Source organism: Budorcas taxicolor, chromosome 9 (assembly GCF_023091745.1).
Source record: "Budorcas taxicolor isolate Tak-1 chromosome 9, Takin1.1, whole genome shotgun sequence".
NCBI lineage: Eukaryota > Metazoa > Chordata > Mammalia > Artiodactyla > Bovidae > Budorcas > Budorcas taxicolor.
Genome location: NC_068918.1, coordinates 46,989,217 through 47,008,634, shown reverse-complemented (window position 1 = coordinate 47,008,634; position 19,418 = coordinate 46,989,217). Strand labels below are relative to the sequence as shown.

At 36.1% G+C, this 19,418-nt stretch overlaps 1 pseudogene; it reads right to left on the bottom strand.

Annotated features, from left to right (window-relative positions):
- Positions 1-15,080: 15,080 nt before the first annotated feature.
- Positions 15,081-15,755, bottom strand: LOC128053337 (rab-like protein 2A; annotated as a pseudogene).
- Between the last annotated feature and the right edge of the window lie 3,663 nt (positions 15,756-19,418).

The following is a 19,418-nucleotide window of genomic DNA, read 5'->3' as shown; positions in this document are numbered from 1 at the left end:
AAAAAGTCTCTTGATGAAAGTGTTAAGTATAAGAACACTTAAATCAAGAATAGGTATCCTAAATGTTTACATTATCCAAAGATGCTGATTATTTATACCCTCTAGATGCTTAAATCCTAATGTAATACCATTGTTGAATAAAAATGAGCATTATTTGATACAAAGAAGATATATTACATTTCTTCCAGAGAAATAGACTAAGATATCTGTCTATCTTTCTATGGGGAAAGACAGAAAAAGACAGAGAGAGAGAATTTTAAAAATTCACTCATACAATTGTTGAGGTTCCTGGCAAGTCAAAAATTTGCAGGGTAGAAGGGCAGGCTGGAGACCCAGAAGAAAGATGATGTCGCAGCTGGATCTGAAAACACTGGAAATATCATGTTACAGTTTGACCTGAAAACACTCTAGAAACAGAATTCCCTCCTCACTGGAGAATGACAATCTTTTTTTTTTTTTTTCTTAAGAACTTTAGTTGATTGGATGTGGTCCACCCATATCATGGAGTGTAATTTGCTTTACTCAAAGACTGTTTAACTGTTTAACTGCTAATTTTATCTGAAAATACTTTCACAGCAATGTCCAGAGTAATTTTTGACTGAATATCTGAGTGATGTGGCTTGGCTAAGCTGAAACATAAAACATAATCATCAAATATATTAAACCCTAAATGTTCGGTGACTTGCTTTTTTTTCCTTCTTTTTGTTTGTATGTAGTGTTTTTACCTATTATTTTCCTAAGAACAATAAGATGCGCTTCTATAAGTTTAGAAAAACATATTCACTCATGAAATTTAATTTTATAAATATGTTTTCTCTTAACTTTTTGACTCCTTAGTTTTCCTGTGACTATTGCTTATCCTCTTTCAGATTGAAATATAAAAGCCATGTTCAGGTTAAGGCTGTTGGTGAATATTTATTAAATGGATATAGTGAGCAGGAAAACTTAATATGCAGTCTTGGTAGAGTAAGCTTTAATGAGTTGGTCATTCTATCTTCCTTCCCTGCTCTTTATTCTAGTACATCTCATTATCTTTATTTTTCATTTGTTAATTTATGTGAAACTACTTATGTTACTGATATGTACTTTTATTTTTTTCTATGTTTTGAAGCTTCACCCCTTAAGGGAGGACTGAAGCCAAAATAAGACCGATGAGAGCTAATCAGTTAATAACTGGCCTATTGTAACTTTGCTAGATGCTGTTCTCAAACCTTGCACCTCATGAGCCACATTCTAGCCTAATAGGAAGTGTCACTCTTTGGTTTCTCATCCAATAAAGTGTGACTTGTGTGGATGTCATGTTGTACTAATCATGACCTCTTGCATGTTAAGAGCTGCTTCTCGCTGCATGCTCAAAAAGAAACTGTGCAATCGGCTACCGTTTCCAGAATTGTAAATTGTAAATTTCCTCGTGGCTTAGATGGTAAAGAATCCGCCTGCAATGAAGCAGACTTGGGTTCAATCCCTGAGTGAAGAAGATCCCCTGGAGAAAGATGGCCAGCCCACTCCAGTATTCTTGCCTGGAGAACTGCATGGACAGAGGAGCCTTGTAGGCTATTGTCCATGAGGTCGCAAAGAGTTGGACACTGAGCAACTAGCACTTTCCAGAATTATATCTGGTACCACCAAGACCTGGATCATTACATTTCTATAATAATTTCTAAAGCAAAAAAATAAAAATACTTTCTAAGCCAAGCATTTTGTGTATAAATATATAGATATAATTTGTCTTATAAAAGCATTACAGATATATTTTAACAAAAGACAAAAAATTAGTTTGACATTTTTAGAGCATGGTACTATCTGAGAGACCAAACATAAGATTTTGGTTTTATACTGATGGAAAAAGGTAATTTATGCAAATATGAAAGCAAATTATCTAAGCAATTATGAAAAGATCAATGATAAGCAAAAGTGAGATTCTTTTAACCATCATTGCCATAAGGATAAGAGTGTAGCCAGTGTCCAATTATTGAAAATAAAATGGTATAAAATTAAAGTAACAAAAAAAGTGAGAGGTTACCAAACTAGCTGGTGAGTAAATAAATTACATAATCAAAATAGTGAAAGATCAAAAGCAATTGATACTTTTCACAGTACTTTCAAAGAATCTTAGTCTAAGCAGTCTGGGTATCTGTTTGAAGAGGGTTGTTTTAATGAGATCTCCTTACTCCTTTCACTGATTTCAGATTGCTTTGCTTATAGGAAATAATGGGACCATAAAATGTTAAGTTTGTGAGAGATATTTAAATAATCAGTGGAAAGGCACAAAGTGACCCATTTACATTTTTTTTTTTTTTTGATTAGTAAAAGCAAACACCCTACTGAAAGATACTTTAAAATTTCCTTTTTCTTTCTGTTTCCTTCATTAAAAACCAGTCTAAATAACAGGCATATTTTATGGGATGCATTTGTTGTCTGACACTTGTTTCAAGTTTATTATTTTCTTATGAGAAAAACAAGGCATAAATCACATAAATCTCAAGGAAAGTGGCATACTAATGGAGGATTTTTTTTCTCATATATCTAATTTGTACTTCTTTTATAAAACTAATTTTGGATATAGTCCTTAGTTTTCAAATAAATGGTTGAAACAATTCTAAGCCTAAGTAACCGAGCTCAATTAAACTTCACTTGCTTCATTTCTAACATTTTCTTACCATTTTAATTCTCTGTCATTGACATAATATGCCACACAGGTATTCCCTTTGGCATTACTTATCATCCTTTGTATATTTGAACATCCACTTAACAGTTTGTTTATAACATATGAGTTGTATATTTTTGTTAAAGATGTCAAAGCAGGGCAATATGAAATAAAGGAGAAATTCTAATAATTGATTGAAGGAGAGATTATTTATTCAGTTTATGTTAGCTGATTATTATTTATCTGTTATAAATGCACATATAAGATACAAAGACACACACACCTTCTGGCCCCTAAGAACTTCCTACCTACTATATATGACAGACATGTCATTTTCTTCTATTGTCTTTAACATAAAGAGAACACTGGCTTTTTACAATGTTTTAAACTTTTCATTTATAATAGGTAACTTGTTTGTAAACTCTTGACTTGTTGGGTAGGTGAGAGGTAAACAGTAACAGTTTCCAGGCTCCAGTGAACTGGTAGAGTTCAGTGAAATGTGAAAAGGAGTAGCACTGGATTAAGAACATAAGAAAAGGAGTTTGGATATTGTTAATTATGTGAGGAAAATGTTGTTTCTGTGATGCATTACAGGGAATCATTATTGACATGTACCACCTTGGAATGTGATAAAATAGGACAAGGATTTTCAATTTACTATACTCTAAAATTTACTAATAACCATGAAATTGTCTTTTTATTTTTCTCTTCCTAATTGATGTCATTGTCCTAAGGAGTGATTTTGATTTATTTTTTAAAAAACTCTTAAAATTTGACCTCACAGAATTCTCAGTTCTTTGGGAGTTAAGTGTGTAATCAACCCTTTGTGAGCACCTTAGCAAGCAAGCCTCTATGTTTCTGAACAGGAAAGCAGCTTACCTCTAGGCATATGTACTGCTCTATGAGGCTGTCTTCAAGCTTCTGTTTCACAGAAGGGCCCTTAATAATAACAGATGATTGTCTTAATGATGTTGAGTAGGTTGACATTGTCAAGCTACTTTGAAAAGATGAAACTTTAATAAACCAAAAACAATATTTAGGAAATGCATTATGGTTTTAAAATTCACTTCATTGTTTTCATTTGGTAGAAAATATTTTCCTATTACTAAAAAAAAAAAAAAATGATAGGTAAAAAACCTGATCTCTTAAATCACAAAATGAACCTACATTTATCTAGAGAAAATAAACCCAAAGAATATAAGCCAGAAGAGTGCAAATTGGTTTTAAAAATACAGTTTTAAATAGCTATCAAATGCCGTGCACGCTCCATAAACTGCAGACGGCTTCCTGAATAAAATATGAGGACATGTAGCTCTGTGACTATCTATCTCAGTTAGTGAAAAAAAAATTCTGAAGAAAATTTCTAAATAGGCCATATACTATCTGCAAAGGAATAAACAAAGTAGCCAGCAGTGACAGTGTTTGCTTTTCATGTGGTGGGACTGTGTGCAAATACAAGGCCTAACAAATGTCAGCTCCTCATTTGCAAATGAAGATGTAAAAGGAAATGTCAGTGACAGTACATGCAACAGTTCATATTTGAAGTTTGGCACAGTGAACTGACAGCCACAGAGGAGCTGCAGCGGCCTAATCCTTTCTTTCTGGCTTCTAGCAATGATAGTTTGGAAAGAGGGGGAAGTTAATAAATATGTGATGAGGAAAAGCTGTGGAAGAATGGCATATCTTCTCCTCCACAAGAACTCATCTTCAGAGATAATTAACTAGGTGACAACATACAATGTGCCATTAACAACAGCATTCAAATCATTTCTGGACTTAAGTACAGTTTTAAGCCGCTTATCAGATTTTCATTTCTGAATCCATTCAGCTGTCAGGCTTACATCCTGGCTCTTTATTGAAGCTCACATGGGAATCCAAAACCTTCTAATTTTCTATACAGATTCATTTCAGAATCAATTAGAGTTGGTGGCAGCCTTGTCCCTGTGTGCAAAGGGGATTAGCTGGGCACTTGCTCAGCTGAATCTACCTCTGAATGTACATTCAACCTTCCGTCAAGAATGAGCTCTTTCTCCCCCCTTCTAGAGGACTCTTCAGCAATTGAACTGCTATAGACAACAGATGGCAGATAATCACTCGAACAGCCTCCAATTTTGTCAGGAAAGGAAAAGTGATCATCTAACTTTCTCTTACAGTAGGTTAGAGACCTCTGGGCATTTGAAGCATGCTCTGTTTTAAAAATAGGGAAATCTACAACTGCCCCCGCTTCTCCGGCAATCTCCTAACAATGTCATCCTGGAGTCCTTGTCCCTGACTTTCTGTCATCAACTATTGGCACTTGTTCTCAACCTTTCTGCTTTCTCATTCCCTATCCTGCCTCACCCAATTTTTCTGAAACCTTTGTTCTTTCTATGTACTATTCAGATCTAAAAATTATCTTTAATATTAGCAAAAGGACACTTTAATGTTATTCTTTCAAAAAAATGTTCTATGTCATACCACAGGTAAAACTGTCCTATATTGTTTTTTTTTACAGATAAAGTATTTTACAATCTAACATTGTATAAATTACATTATCATCAGAAATAAATACATAAAAAATGGAAACAGTCAATTGAGCATATGTTTGTTTTCTTTACCTTTTCCTATATTCTGCTTAATTAAATTGAACATTCAGAAACTGTTTGCTATAATAAAATTATTTAATTATATCTTTATTGTTTTAAAATTATTAGGGTCATCCATGTGCTTAGTTTAAAAACAAAGTTACAGCTTTTACAATAAAAAAGCAAAGGCTAATGGCTTGTGTCTTTTACTGCCTGTGAATGATGTCTTTCAATTATTTTAGAATTTTTCTGATATTTTCTTTCATATTTTGAAATGCTTCACTATTAGGAAATTGCTCTTCCCTAACCTTTCAGTTTTACCTGTTATGTCTTGACTTCTAAGAAATACCGTGTTAGGACTCATTTACTCTGTGCTGTAACATTACAGTTTTGAACTTGTACTCCAAGAAACACCATATGTATAGACTGGAGCATGGTGGCCATGAGGTTGTACAAGGTAGTAGAGATCCTGTATTTGCTCCACCCCTACCAATGGTGTTCTTTCCTATTCCTGTCCTCGCCTGTGTTACACTTTAGTAAAGCCTAAGCTGTGGTGGCTCAGATGGTAAAGCGTCTGCCTGCAATGTGGGAGACCCAGGTTTGATTCCTGGGTTGGGAAGATCCCCTGGATAAGAAAATGGCAATCCACTCCAGCACTCTTGCCTGGAAAATCCCATGGATGGAGGAGCCTGATAGGTTACAGTCCATGGGGTCACAAAGAGTCAGACACGACTGAATGACTTCACTTTCACGCTGTCACTGGTTGAAAGATGCAGTGTATGTTATTACTTGGATAAAATTCTACTAATTAAACTATTATACTTTTTTCTTATAATTAAGTTTTTCCACTATATGTATTTAAGTAGTATTTTAAGACTTATTTAGAAGTGATTTTTTAAATCATATATTATACTTCTGCCAACATAAAAAGGAAAATACAAATATTATAATTGGTTGTTTTCCCTAAAATTTTGTTCTGTTGAGAATCAGATTTATGAATTACCCTTCAACTCAGGTTTTTTAAAATGTCTTTTTCAAAATAACACTGTTGTCTTCTGTACTATCAAGAGTGCTAGAAATGTAGGGCATTGCAAAATACTACCTCACTATTGTCTCTTAAATTCTTTCCAACCCTCTAATACTGTGCCATTTCTGTAATTAAAAAAAAAAATGTCAATGGAGAGTTTTCAGACCATTACTAGTGCTAACATTTCTTCCTTAAGTGGTAATTAGATAGTTCATTTCCTTAAAAAAAAAAATCAGGTTTTAGATCTGTCCTGGGCAGGCCACTAGGATTAGTAACCATATTTCTTTATGTCTAGGCAAGGACAACTATTATAAATGAATCCTGGTGAGAGCTTTTATGAAATAATGGCATTTGATTATAAAATGTGTTCTAATTTGGAGTAGTTAAACTAGGGAAAAAAACTAATAACTGATGAAATAGTCATCAGGGATCAGTTAAATGAATATACATTTCTATTATTCTTATGATTAGAAAAGATATCAGTTCAGTTCACTTGCTCAGTCATGTCCGACTCTTTGTGATCCCATAGACTGCTGCATGCCAGACTTCACTGTCCATCACCAACTCCTGGAGCTTGCTTAAACTCATGTCCATTGAGTCAGTCATGCCATCCAACCATCTCATCCTCAGCTGCCCCCTTCTCCTCTTGCCCTCAATCTTTCCCAGGATCAAGGTGTTTTCCAGTGAATGGACTCTTTGCATCAGGTGGCCAAAGTATTAGAGCTTCAGCTTCAGCATCAGTCCTTCCAATGAATATTCAGGGTTGATTTCCTTTAGGATTGATTGGTTTGATCTCCTTGTTGTCCAAGGGACTCTCAAGAGTCTTCTCCAGCACCACAATTTGAAAGTATCAATTCTTCGTTACTCAGCCTTCTTTACGGTCCAACGCTCACATCCATGTACTTGGAAGAGGCATTTTTAAACCACTGATGGTTTGATAATACTGTATTAATGGCCTTACATATGATCAAAATCTTGGCTGTGTATAGAATATTTGGATGAAATAGTGTTTCTTTAAAATTTAAATGGCATACCTCCATTATACAGTGCTCTCAAATGTTACACTTGACAATTCTTTTGAAACTATCATTTTCTTCCACCCTATGTGAACTCTTTAATTTTTTTTTCAGAAATTATGAAAATTTCTTTTATTCTTGAAAATGTCATGATATTGAAAAAGTCGTATTTGGATGTGTATCTTGTGTGCTGTGCTTCACTGAGCTCTTTAAAAACATACAAACGTGTTTCCTCAGTCTGGAAATTTTTTTTCTATCAATATTTATCAATTTCTTTCTCTTCTTTTTTTTTTGACCTGTGCTTCTGGAGTTACTAAGTTAGGAACTTGATACTTATAACTTTTCTAGTATTGGCTATCTCTGTGTGCTAAGTTGCTCAACTATGTCTGGCTCTTTGTGGCCCACTGGGCTATAGCCTGCCAGGCTCCTCTGTCCATGAGATTTTTTTAGGCAAGAATACTGGGGTGGGTTGCCATTTCCTTCTCCAGAGGATCTTCCCAACCCAGGGATTGAACCTGCATCTGCTGTGTCTCCTGAGTTGCAGGTGGATTCTTTAGCTGCTGAGCCACCAGGGAAGTAATCTCTATCTTTTCAAAAACTGTCTCTTACCTGAGTGATTTTCTTAATTATTCATTTATTCTAACATTTTTGATTTGAGTTTTTATATTATTTATTGGGGGCTCTCATAAGTTTAATTCCTAAGAATGTTTCCCTGTTCTTTGATCCCAGTTTAAATAGCAAAATCCTATCCTTATTCATATTGCAATTTCTTCTTTTATTCACACACAGACAAAGCTCTCAAATATTTTTATGGTTGTGTTGTCCTCGTGTATTTAGCAATATATAGCTATCAGTTTATAGTTTATATTGAAACAGTAAAATGCTCATTAGAATTTCTGTATGAAAAGTACAGGTTTTGACCAGTAGGCTTCATTGCAAGGTAATAAAAGAGAAGAATATCTGAATATTGAATATTGCTGAACTTTTCTTTGGTGACCTCTTTTCCAAAGAGCAGAGGCTCCAGTGTCTGTGATGAGTATACATGTGCCTAAGATCTCTGTGCTAAGTGCAGAAGGATTAGACACCTATTTTTGCAATGGCAAGAGAAAGATTTAACTTTACAGAATTAAGATCTAATTATACCTTAAAGTTTTCAAATAATTTGCTTGTTTTAGACCATTTCTCATCCCAGTAATCCAAGATAGCTGCTGCCCTCTATTGCCTGAACTTTTGAGGGTAGAGTTCTGTGGCAGAAACTACCGTCCAACTTCCTATTGACTTTCTTCTTGGCAGCCATTTAGGTTAGTTTTCCCTTAAATAATAAATTCTCATTTCTTTGTTTCAAATAGAGTTTTCTTTACATCATCAAAACCTCCCTATTTTAGCTTCATTATGAATATATATCTTTTAAAATATTTCACTTTTATTTTGTTGGTGTTTCAGGAGAGAGTGGAAATAAGTGGTTTTATTCATTCAATCCAACACCACAGAGCAGAAAAACTCCAAATTTAACATTTTCATAGTAGACATATAAATTGGACATATTTAAAATATACAATGGATAAGTTTTGACATTTATATACAACTGTAAAATCATCACCAAAATCAAGACACTGAACATACAGATCACCCCCAATGTTTCTTCTTGTTCTTTGCAATCCCTTCCTCCTGATCATCCTCCTTCTAACCCAAGTAGCCACTGATCAGCTTTATGTCACTATATATTAATTTGCATTTCTTTGCATTTTATATATCTGCAATTATGCACTCATTTTCATCTGAATTATTTCACTCCACATAATAATTTTGAGAACAATCCATGTCAAAGGACAAATTAGTGTTTGATTCCTTTTATTTATTTTTGGCTGTGCTGGGTCTTCGTTGCAGCAAGTGGACTTTCTCTAGCTTCCGTGTGTAGGCTTCTCATTTCTGTGGCTTATCTTGTTGCAGAGTATGGGATCTAGGTGCATGGGCTTCAGTAGTTGTGGTGCAGGGCCTTAGCTGCCCCGCAGCATGTGGTATATTCCTGGACAGGGATTCCACCTGTGTTCCCTGCATTGGCATGTACGTTCTTAACCACTGGACCACCAGGGAAGCCCTGATTTCTGTTTTTTTTTTTTTTTTTTTTTTTTTTTTAGTGATTATTCATTATTTTAATCTATTACAGATAAAGCTGTTAAACACATTGAATTGGATTGGCCAAAAGGTCGTTTCGGTTTTTTCATAAGATGTTACCAAAAAACCCAAATGTACTTTTTGGTCAACTCAATATATATAATGTGTGTGGGTGTTAACATCTTCTAGGTCCTACCTGAGTTTTCTCTTTCTGGCCAGTAGCCTGTATACTGTCATAAGATATAAATTGGGGTAATCATAATACTTTGGAAGGAATGATGCTAAAGCTGAAACTCCAGCACATTGGTCACCTCATGCGAAGAGTTGACTCATTGGAAAAGACTGATGCTGGGAGGGATTGGGGGCAGGAGGAGAAGGGGATGACAGAGGATGAGATGGCTGGATGGCATCACCGACTCGATGGATATGAGTTTGAGTGAACTCCGGGAGTTGGTGATGGACAGGAAGGCCTAGCGTGCTGCAACTCATGGGGTCTCAAAGAGTCTGACATGACTGAGCGACTGAACTGAACTGAAATGAATCATAATACTCACTGCTTTTCTCCTTATTTTTTTCAGAAATCATTGGCTTTTGATGCTTGATTTGCAAGGTCTTGAAAACTGCTTAATGTAATTACTGGGTGGGGAGGGAGTGAGGTTTTTGTGTTTCTGATGGAATAGTAAATGTGGGCACTATTATACCATCTTGGCCAGCAGAAGTGCTCTGATAGTATCATTACGAAAATGTTATTTTTTTTTTCAGAGTTATGGAGTGCTAACTTATCCATTTTTCATTTCCATTAACTTTAGACAATAAAGGTAACTATTTAAAAGGTAGAACTTATATATCTTTATCTTAATTAAAGGTATTGTCAGAGAATACAAAAGCAAACTAGCCCACACTCAGGCTTTCATCACTCTGTCAGAATTACCACTTTTGTTTCTGTATTTCCTACCAGTTGCTGCCAGTGGCTTCTGCTCTAGTTTAGGAGATCTCAGCTATGACTTTCTGTATCCCCTTGTCACTCTAGCTTCTGTGGTTGTGGTTTATTGAACAACCTCCACTTTCTGATAGGCCTAAGGAATGTCATGGATTTTCAGTTTGTTCAGTATTTTTTTTTTCTTTCTTTCTTATTATAAATTGGGGAGCAATGACTTCCAAGATCTTTCAAGGTTGGAAGTTTGGTATATAAAAATTTGAACTGTTACTTTACCAATTAAAATAAATAGTAGCCCCCAAATTATATCACCAGTATAAGAAAGCACTTAAGTATTAAACTATCCTAATCTATACTCGCTGAGTAAAAGAATACTATCCACACAGTCCATGAAAACTGGGCATGTTTCTCCTGTTGATTAGATTTATTAATAGACATACATCACTGTTTAAAGAATATGATGATACTATTTTTTGAAGTGGATAAGTGTTTGCCAGGTCAAATTATTTTTAAAAGAATTTTTTTTATACTCAAGTCAAAATATGAGTGACTGATTGGTTCTCTTTCCTCAACAGTGTTACAGAAAAGCCTTGTCTACTTACACATGACAAACTTCGTAGTCATGTTTAATTTCATCCATACTCACATTATCAGAAAACCCATTTTTTATTATCTCTAAAATGTATCCATAACTGCCCCCTTATTTTCTCATCCACTGGTACTATCCTTACCCAAGCCATAATCACTTTTATCTGGCCAAGTACAGTAGCCATCTAAAGGATTTCCTTGCTATCACTCCTGTCCCTGTTTCACATCAGCTAACAGAAGATAGCTCAACCTGTTTTAAATGATAAAGGCATCACAAAACTAGGTTCAGAGGTAGGCTTCATAAGTGAATTAATTCTATGATATGGCTCATTTTGCTGAGAATCCCTTGGCTCTGATCTATTCTGTGTGTCAGCTTCAGGCTTATAGTGAGACGCATATTCACGCAGCATAGGAATGGAGAGAAACAGTCACTTAAAGAATTTCTCAGAATTGCCAGACAAATGTCTCTTAGAGTCTCTTGGCTAAAAAAAATGCTTTCTGAAATAATTCCTCTTAAGAAGAATAGTAATGACCTTAGAGAAATCAAGCCTCTTTAAGCAGAACTGAGTCAACATCTCAGGACTCCATGAGAAGGGGTAGATATTTGAACAATATTTTTTTTTTTAGAAAGGAAGAGAAAAACAATGGAAAATGATAATCAAGCAAAATATATTTGCTATATCTAGGAACAGTGTATGTTCTGATTTACTAGGAATAGTTCTGTGTATACTAGCTTTAGTAGAATACCTCTAAAATATATATGCACACAGCAGCCAGAATAATCTTTTAAATCACAAATCAGAGTATTTTTCTACCTAATTACTCTACAACTACTTCTTATTCCCACTGAATATAATATAAAAGCTATTCATTACCTTTTCCTTCAAAGACCCTTCTTACCTCTCTGACATAATCTCTCTCCATGGCATTCCAGTCACACTATTTTTTAATTCTTCAAACAAGTCAAGTTCCATTACACCAAAAGTAAGGCTTTTGCATGACTATCTCCTCTTAGCTGGGAATGCTAGTCACCTTGATTTTTACAAGGCATCTCCTTGCGATTTACATCTTAGCTCAGATGTTCAGATTTGCTAAGTGTTTGATCTAAAGATGCCACACTAATTTACCTTGTATAAGATTGTTTTATTTTTCTCATAGCTTTTATCACTATCTAAAATATTTTTATTCATGAATATATTTACTTTTTTTGTCTTCTATTTCACTTGACTTATAAAATCCATGAAATCCTGGAACTCATCATTCTTGATACAACTATCTCTAGTGCCTAGAACAGTGACCCTCAAATGGTTGCCATTCAATTAATTTAGTAATTGAATAACTATATTTAAATTAGCAATTTTGTTCTTGTTAAGTTTTGTTTCCAGGCCAAAATTTTTCAAACATTTTCATTTTTCATGGTGAAATACTGAGATTCTTTAGCAACCCTTTCATAAAATCTTGGGTGTTTCTTACTTTGGTTTAGTTACTCTTATGGCAGAAAGTGAAGAAGAACTAAAGAGCCTCTTGAAACTAAAAGAGGAGAGTGGAAAGGTTGGCTTAAAGTTCAACATTCAGAAAACAAAGATCAGGGCATCCGGTCCCATCACTTCATGGGAAATAGATGGGGAAACAGTGGAAACAGTGTCAGACTTTATTTTTCTGGGGCTCCAAAATCACTGCAGATGGTGATTGCAGCCATGAAATTAAAAGACGCTTACTCTTTGGAAGGAAAGTTATGACCAACCTAGACAGCATATTAAAAAGCAGAGACATTACTTTGCCAACAAAGGTCTGTCTAGTCAAGGCTATGGTTTTTCCAGTGGTCATGCATGAATGTGAAAGTTGGACTATAAAGAAAGCTGAGAACTGAAGAATTGATGCTTTTGAACTGTGGTGTTGGAGAAGACTCTTGAGAGTCCCTTGGACTGCAAGGAGATCCAACCAGTCCATTCTAAAGGAGATCAGTCCTGGGTGTTCGTTGGAAGGACTGATGTTGAAGCTGAAACTCCAGTACTTTGGCCACCTGATGCAAAGAGCTGACTCATTGGAAAAGACCCTGATGCTGGGAAATATTGAAGGCAGGAGGAGAAGGGGACAACAGAGGATGAGATGGTTGGAAGGCATCACAAATGGATATGGGTTTGGGTGGACTCTGGGAGTTGGTGATGGACAGGGAGGTCTGGCATGCTGCAATTCATGGGGTCACAAAGAGTAGGACATGACTGAGTGACTGAACTGAACTGAACTGAAAGTAGAAAGAACAGAACAGAACACAGTTCCAGAATGTACCTGACTAGTATAAGTTGGGACTACACACTCATTTATGGCTGCACTAGCAATGCCTATGGAGCCAGCTATAGCTATGTCTTACAGTTCTAAATGCCATCATTAGTTATTTTGAATTACATCTAAGATTAAAAAGCAAAACTCTTCTATTCTTTTTTTTTGTAATTAATACTTTAAATCAAGGACAACTTATTTCCATTTATCTCTCTTAATATTAACTAAACTTGTAAATTGCTTATATTCCAAGATGTAGCTTGTATGAACATAGGGAACCTAATGTCATGAAATAATTATTAAGATCAGTTCTGCTACATCATTTTTCTATGGCAACATATGACTATCCACCATTTAAAATAAACTCTTGTCTATAATATTCATGAAATAATTCAGAAATTAATTGTTTTTGTGCATTAGTTGCAGTTCTTTATATGTTTTTTTTATGTTTATAACCAACATTTAAGCAATAGAGCATTATCACACTATTGTTTTGGTTCCTTTTGGCTAATCATACATTGTTTTCTCTGGAAATATTATCAAAGAAAGTAATGAACCCAATTGCAAGACCAGTCAAGATTCTCAGACACCAAATCAGGAAGATGCTTCATTTTTTTGATTTTTGATTATCAAATTTGTATCCTGCAATCTTGTTAAACTCATATATTCTAGAAATGTTTATTTCTTAGATTTTTTTGAGATATTCTATGCAGACAATCCATGTCATCTTTAATAGATGAAAACATGATATTGCCCACTGTTTTGGTTATAAACAGAAAGTTATATTTTAGAACAATGAAAAAATAAGAAAACTAAAGTTTATTCTGTTTCTAATGTTCTTCAAATTTCATGTAGACACACTTTTTTGATTAATATTGTATTTATCCTGTTTGAAAAATCACAATTATCCTTTCTTTTTTTATGTAATTCAAACTTTATTGTAAATAAAAAATAATTAATGGTAATGATGTATAAGAAGATCATAAAAGCATTCTAGTGAGCAACAAGTCCTGGAGATAAATGGAAAAACAGCATGACAGTTCTTAGCAGCCCTTGCCACCCAAAGATGTACAGTGTCCACACTAGTCCTTAGAAAAATGAAGAAAAGTCTCCTATGTTAAAATATGGGTTTTAAATGGAGCTTCATAAAGCCAATTTCTTATAATGCAATGCCTTGTGATATGGCTGTATTGACCCTTGATGTTCACAACAATGTTTGTGTATTACTGTGTATGGCCAGACCAGTCACCTGCTTTCACTTGATGTTAACAGAAAATAGGCCTGTGGTTTTGGCTTCACTGTTCATCAAAGTACTGGCCATATACAGACAAGCTCTAGAAAAACTTGTGGAACAAACAGCTCTCTTCTCAAAATCATTTTCTTAAAATTACTGGTTTAGTTGGGAGCCTAAAGAGGAAAAATATCAGTAATGAAAAATCATCCCTTTGGTGGAAATACAATGAATAGGCCCTGACATTAGTTCTCGGCGGGGGGTTGGGGGTGGGGGGGCGGGAGTACTGGGGGTGGAAGACACCTAAAAATCCTTTTATTTATGAAACACACACAGAATATTCCATGATTCTCTTTACTGTCCCACATGACCTGGAGGATCCATCCCTAATTTGGCTCCAGGGTCTGGTATGGGCCTTACACCTGTTAGTACTATGTACTGACCCCAACCCACAGGGGAGGGAACCATATGTAAGGGTCATCTTTCATGGGCCATAGAAATAAGGTTGTGGCGGGGGTGGGGGGGGGCGGTTAATGGGACAACTGGGTTTTTTAGGAGGTATAGCAGGGGACAGCCTGGAAGACTGTCTCAACTGAGAGCTGAAGGATTATTGAGGTAGGGGTCTTCTGAACTGCCCTTCACCACCAAGTGGGCCATGGAAAGGCCTCCTGTGGCTCAGGAAGGAGATGGGCTCTGGATGCAGCCATGCTGTTCTTTGTCTGGCATATTCTCCTCCTTCTGCTCCAAGTCGATGTTCTCAACCTCCTGCAAAACCTTGTGCATGAAGTCCTGGGAGCACTGTTTGTAAGGCACAGCTAATTGAATTGTATCATTAAAAAGCTTCACAACATTGGTACCATCAGCAGCTGAGACAAAGTACAGGGGCAAGGAGACTTTCCTTGCAAAATTGAAACTCTATTGGGCCATTTTCATGTCTGCATAGATTTTATTGGCCACCACAATGCACAGAATTTCTGGCCTGAACTCCCAAAGCTCCATATACCAGGTGCTCAAGTTCTTGTATGTGATTTTCCTCTGTACACCAAATACCATGATGCAGACATGGGCCTTGTGGTAGCAGGAGGTGTGCATGCTTTGGAACCGCTCTTGGCCTGCTGTGTCCCAAAAGTCCACAAGGACAGTCTTGCCATCTACTGTGGCCATGTGCTTGTACAGGGTCAGGGTGTATATGGACAGCTGCTGGGACTGAAATCCATCCATGAGAAATCTCTCCATGAGTTTGGACTTGCCCATAGTGCTGTCTCCTAGGCAGATGATTTTCACATTGTCATCAGCATTGTATTTCTCCTGGTCCAGCTCACAGGATTTGTCTTTGTCCCTAGCCATTGGCTCCTGACTGTAGGAAGGTCATCAGCTCAGAGGAGGGGGATCTTGTCATCAGCTTCTAGCTCTGCCCATGGCCCTACAGCTCACAATTATCCTTTCTTATAGGCAGCTCTGTTGATAATTTCTTTTTTTTTTTTTTTTGTATGACAAAATATTGATTTTTCATTTATTTCCAAGAGCTACATTCACTAAGTTTAAAATTCTTTGTTGTAATATATTTTATTTCAGCTCTTTAAGGAAATCACTTCTTTTTCTTCCATTGTAGATGATTTTTGACAAGAAATTTCTGTAATTACTTTCTTTGTATACAATGCTTTTTTTTTTCTCTTACTCTAAGAGTTTTTCTTTGTCTTTTGTGATAGTTTCAGCCTGACATATTTAGGGTTGTGTGTGTGTGTGTGTGTGTGTGTGTGTTTATGTGTATACATGTTTATCACGCTGGATGTTCTCTGATGAGTTTTGTCCTGTAAGTTTGGAGACTGTTATGGATTTTGAAAAAATCTTTACCATTATTTCCTGAAACAGTTCTATAATTTTTTCTGTCTCTACTCCTCTGATATTTCAGTTAGATATAATTAGATTGTTCGGTGGGCTTCCCTGGTGGTTCAGCGGTAAAGAATTCACCTGCAATGCAGGAGCCACAGGAGACATGGGTTCCATCCCTATGCGGGGATGATGCCTTGGAGGAGGGCATGGCAACCCACTCTAGTATTCTGGCCTGGAAAATCCCATGGACAGAGAAGCTCTGCAAGCCACAGACCATAGTGTCACAAAGAGTCAGACATGACTGAAAAGACTTAGCATGCACGCATGCAGTGTGTTTGATATTGTTTCACACTTCTTGAATTCTCAGTTCTGATTTTGTAATTCATTTTTTCTTATATTTCAGTTTTGGTAAACTTTAATGACCAATCTTAAAATTCATTAGCTTTTTTCATAGCTCATTACATTGCTTTCATCTATGAAACTCTAGTCTTTCTTCTTGTCCTCTCTCTATTTATAGTTTGCATTATAGTTTCCAACTCTAGGCTGAAATTACTTGTATTATCATGCATGTTGCTACCTTTCACATGAAAGCTTTTGCATATTAATCATGGTTATTTTAAATTCCCTGCTATATCTGAGTGTTTCTTTGATTGTTGTATCTTTTGGAATGTTTTGATTTCTTGATTTTTTTGATGCACATTATATTGTGGTTTTTTTTTTCAATAGGAAAGCTTATATATAAGACAATAAAACTGAAGTAAAAAAGATTTATGCTTTGAAATAAACATTCCTTCATATATTTCCTTTTGCTAGACTTTTCCTGTGAGGTTTGAGGTTAATTTGTTCAGGAGTAAAGGTGAATTGTTGGGTATTGTTGTTTCTATGGTTACCCTCAAAGCCCATAGGCTTTAAATTCCTTTAGTGACTACTTCTATTTAGAGTGGGAATTTATTTGTCAGAGATTTTCTTTTGCTTCATGTTCCACATTCATTTCTAGGTCTTTCCTTTCTGCTCTGTTTTGGAGAAGATTTCTCTATAGGAGTATTTCAGTGCTGATTGTTTTTAATTTGGTTAGCCTGGTAGTTAGTTATTGTATTACGGGGGAAGCACATTCTCCATTACTCTTACTAAGCCTCAGTCTTGGGCAACCACTTTTTACCAGTCTTGAGAGTGTGGCCTGCTCCTCCTGTAGCTATACTTCTGAGTACTGCATGCGTTCCTGTCCTTTCCCCAGGTAGAAAATGTGTGTCTATTTACTTCCGCTATCTTAAGGGTGACATTGTTTGTTGCCCTTCACCTCCAATTTATAGCTTTGCTTCTCTGTTAGAAGTAGGAGATAAGGAATTATATCATATGTTTCCAGCAGAAGCTGGTCTTCCCTTGGCCTTTACTATAAGGGATTTTTTCTCAAGTTTCTTATCAATTGTTTGCTGAGCCCCCACTGAAGTTCACAGTGAGGAGCATGTAACTGGATACATTTATATTCCCTATGGATTCTATATGCTGCTGAACCACCTTTAGCCTTTGCTAGTTCTTTAACAATTTTCATTTTTTTCTCAGCAATTCTCATCATTTTCAGACTGCTTCTGCCCACATAATCATTTAATTGTGTCCTTTCTCTTTTTGAAGATTTGAATTGGTTTCAGAGATTTCAGATTTCATAGATTTCAGTCAGTTTTTGCCCTGTACATTCAGGTCTCTGGTGGGTCAAAGAAAAGTGATAAATTATACATTTTGCCTAGCTACTTTGTTTGTTTCTGTAAGGTTGGAAACAATGCTCTTTCTAGATTTTATTATCATTGCTGTTCAGTCCCTCAGTCATCTCCGACTCTTTGCTACCCCATGGCCTGCAGCACACCAGGCTTCCCTTCGCTTAGCCATCTCCCAGAGCTTGCTCAAACTCATGTCCAGTGAGTCAATGATGCTATCCAACTATCTTGTCTTCTGTCATCCTATTCTTCTCCTGACTTCTATCTTTCCCAGCAGCAGGGTCTTTTCCAAAAAGTCAGCTTTCCACATCAGGTGGCCAAAATATTGAGCTTTAGCTTCAGCATCAGTCCTGCTAATGAATATTCATTAGGACTGATTTCCTTTAGGATTGATTGGTTTGATCTCCTTGCAGTCCAAGGGACTCTCAAAAGTCTTCTCCAATACCACAGTTCAAAAGCATCAATTCTTTGGTACTAAGCCTTCTTTTGGAGAAGGCAATGGCACCCCACTCCAGTACTCTTTCCTGGAAAATCCCATGGATGGAGGAGCCCGGTTGGCTACAGTCCATGGGGTCACTAAGAGTCGGACACGACTGAGCAACTTCATTTTCACTTTTCACTTTCATGCATTGGAGAAGGAAATGACAGCCCACTCCAGTGTTCTTGCCTGGAGAATCCCAGGGACAGGGGAGCCTGGTGGGCTGCCGTCTATGGGGTCCCACAGAGTTAGACACGACTGAAGCGACTTAGAAGCAGCAGCAACAGCCTTCTTTATGGTCTAACTCTCACATCTGTACATGACTGTTAGAAAAACTATAGCTTTGACTAGATAGACATTTGTTGACAAAATAACGTCTCTGTTTTTTAATTTGCTGTCTAGGTTTGTCATAGCTTTTCTTCCAAGGAGAAAATGTCTTTTAATTTCATGGGTGCAATTACTGTGTGCAGTGAGAAATAAAGTTTGTCACTGTTTCCATTGTCTCCCCATCTATTTGCCATGTGGTGATGGGACCAGATGCCTTTACCTTCGTTTTATGGATGTTGAGCTTTAAGCTGCTTTTTCATTCTCCTTTTTCACCATCATCAAGAGGCTCTTTAGTTCCTAGTTTTATATATCCCACAGAAATTAGAAGTCCCTTTCCTGAATTATTAAAATATACTTTTGCTGAATGTAGAGCTCCATATCATAGTTTTTGGTTGTTTTCACAGCATTTTTTTGGATGACATTACCTTTTGGCTTAGATAATTCCTTACACAAAGTCTATAATAATATTTATATTTTTTTCTGTAGGTTGTAAACCTTTTTTTTTTTTTTTTTTTTTTTGCTTTTGCTGTTTTTCTCTTTTGCAGTGATAGTGAAACAACTCAATTATGGAATATCTTGTTATTATTTCCCTGAGTTCAACTTGCTTGTGATTTTTGATGCTCTTGAGTCTATAGACTTGTACTTTTTACCAAATTTAAAAGGCAT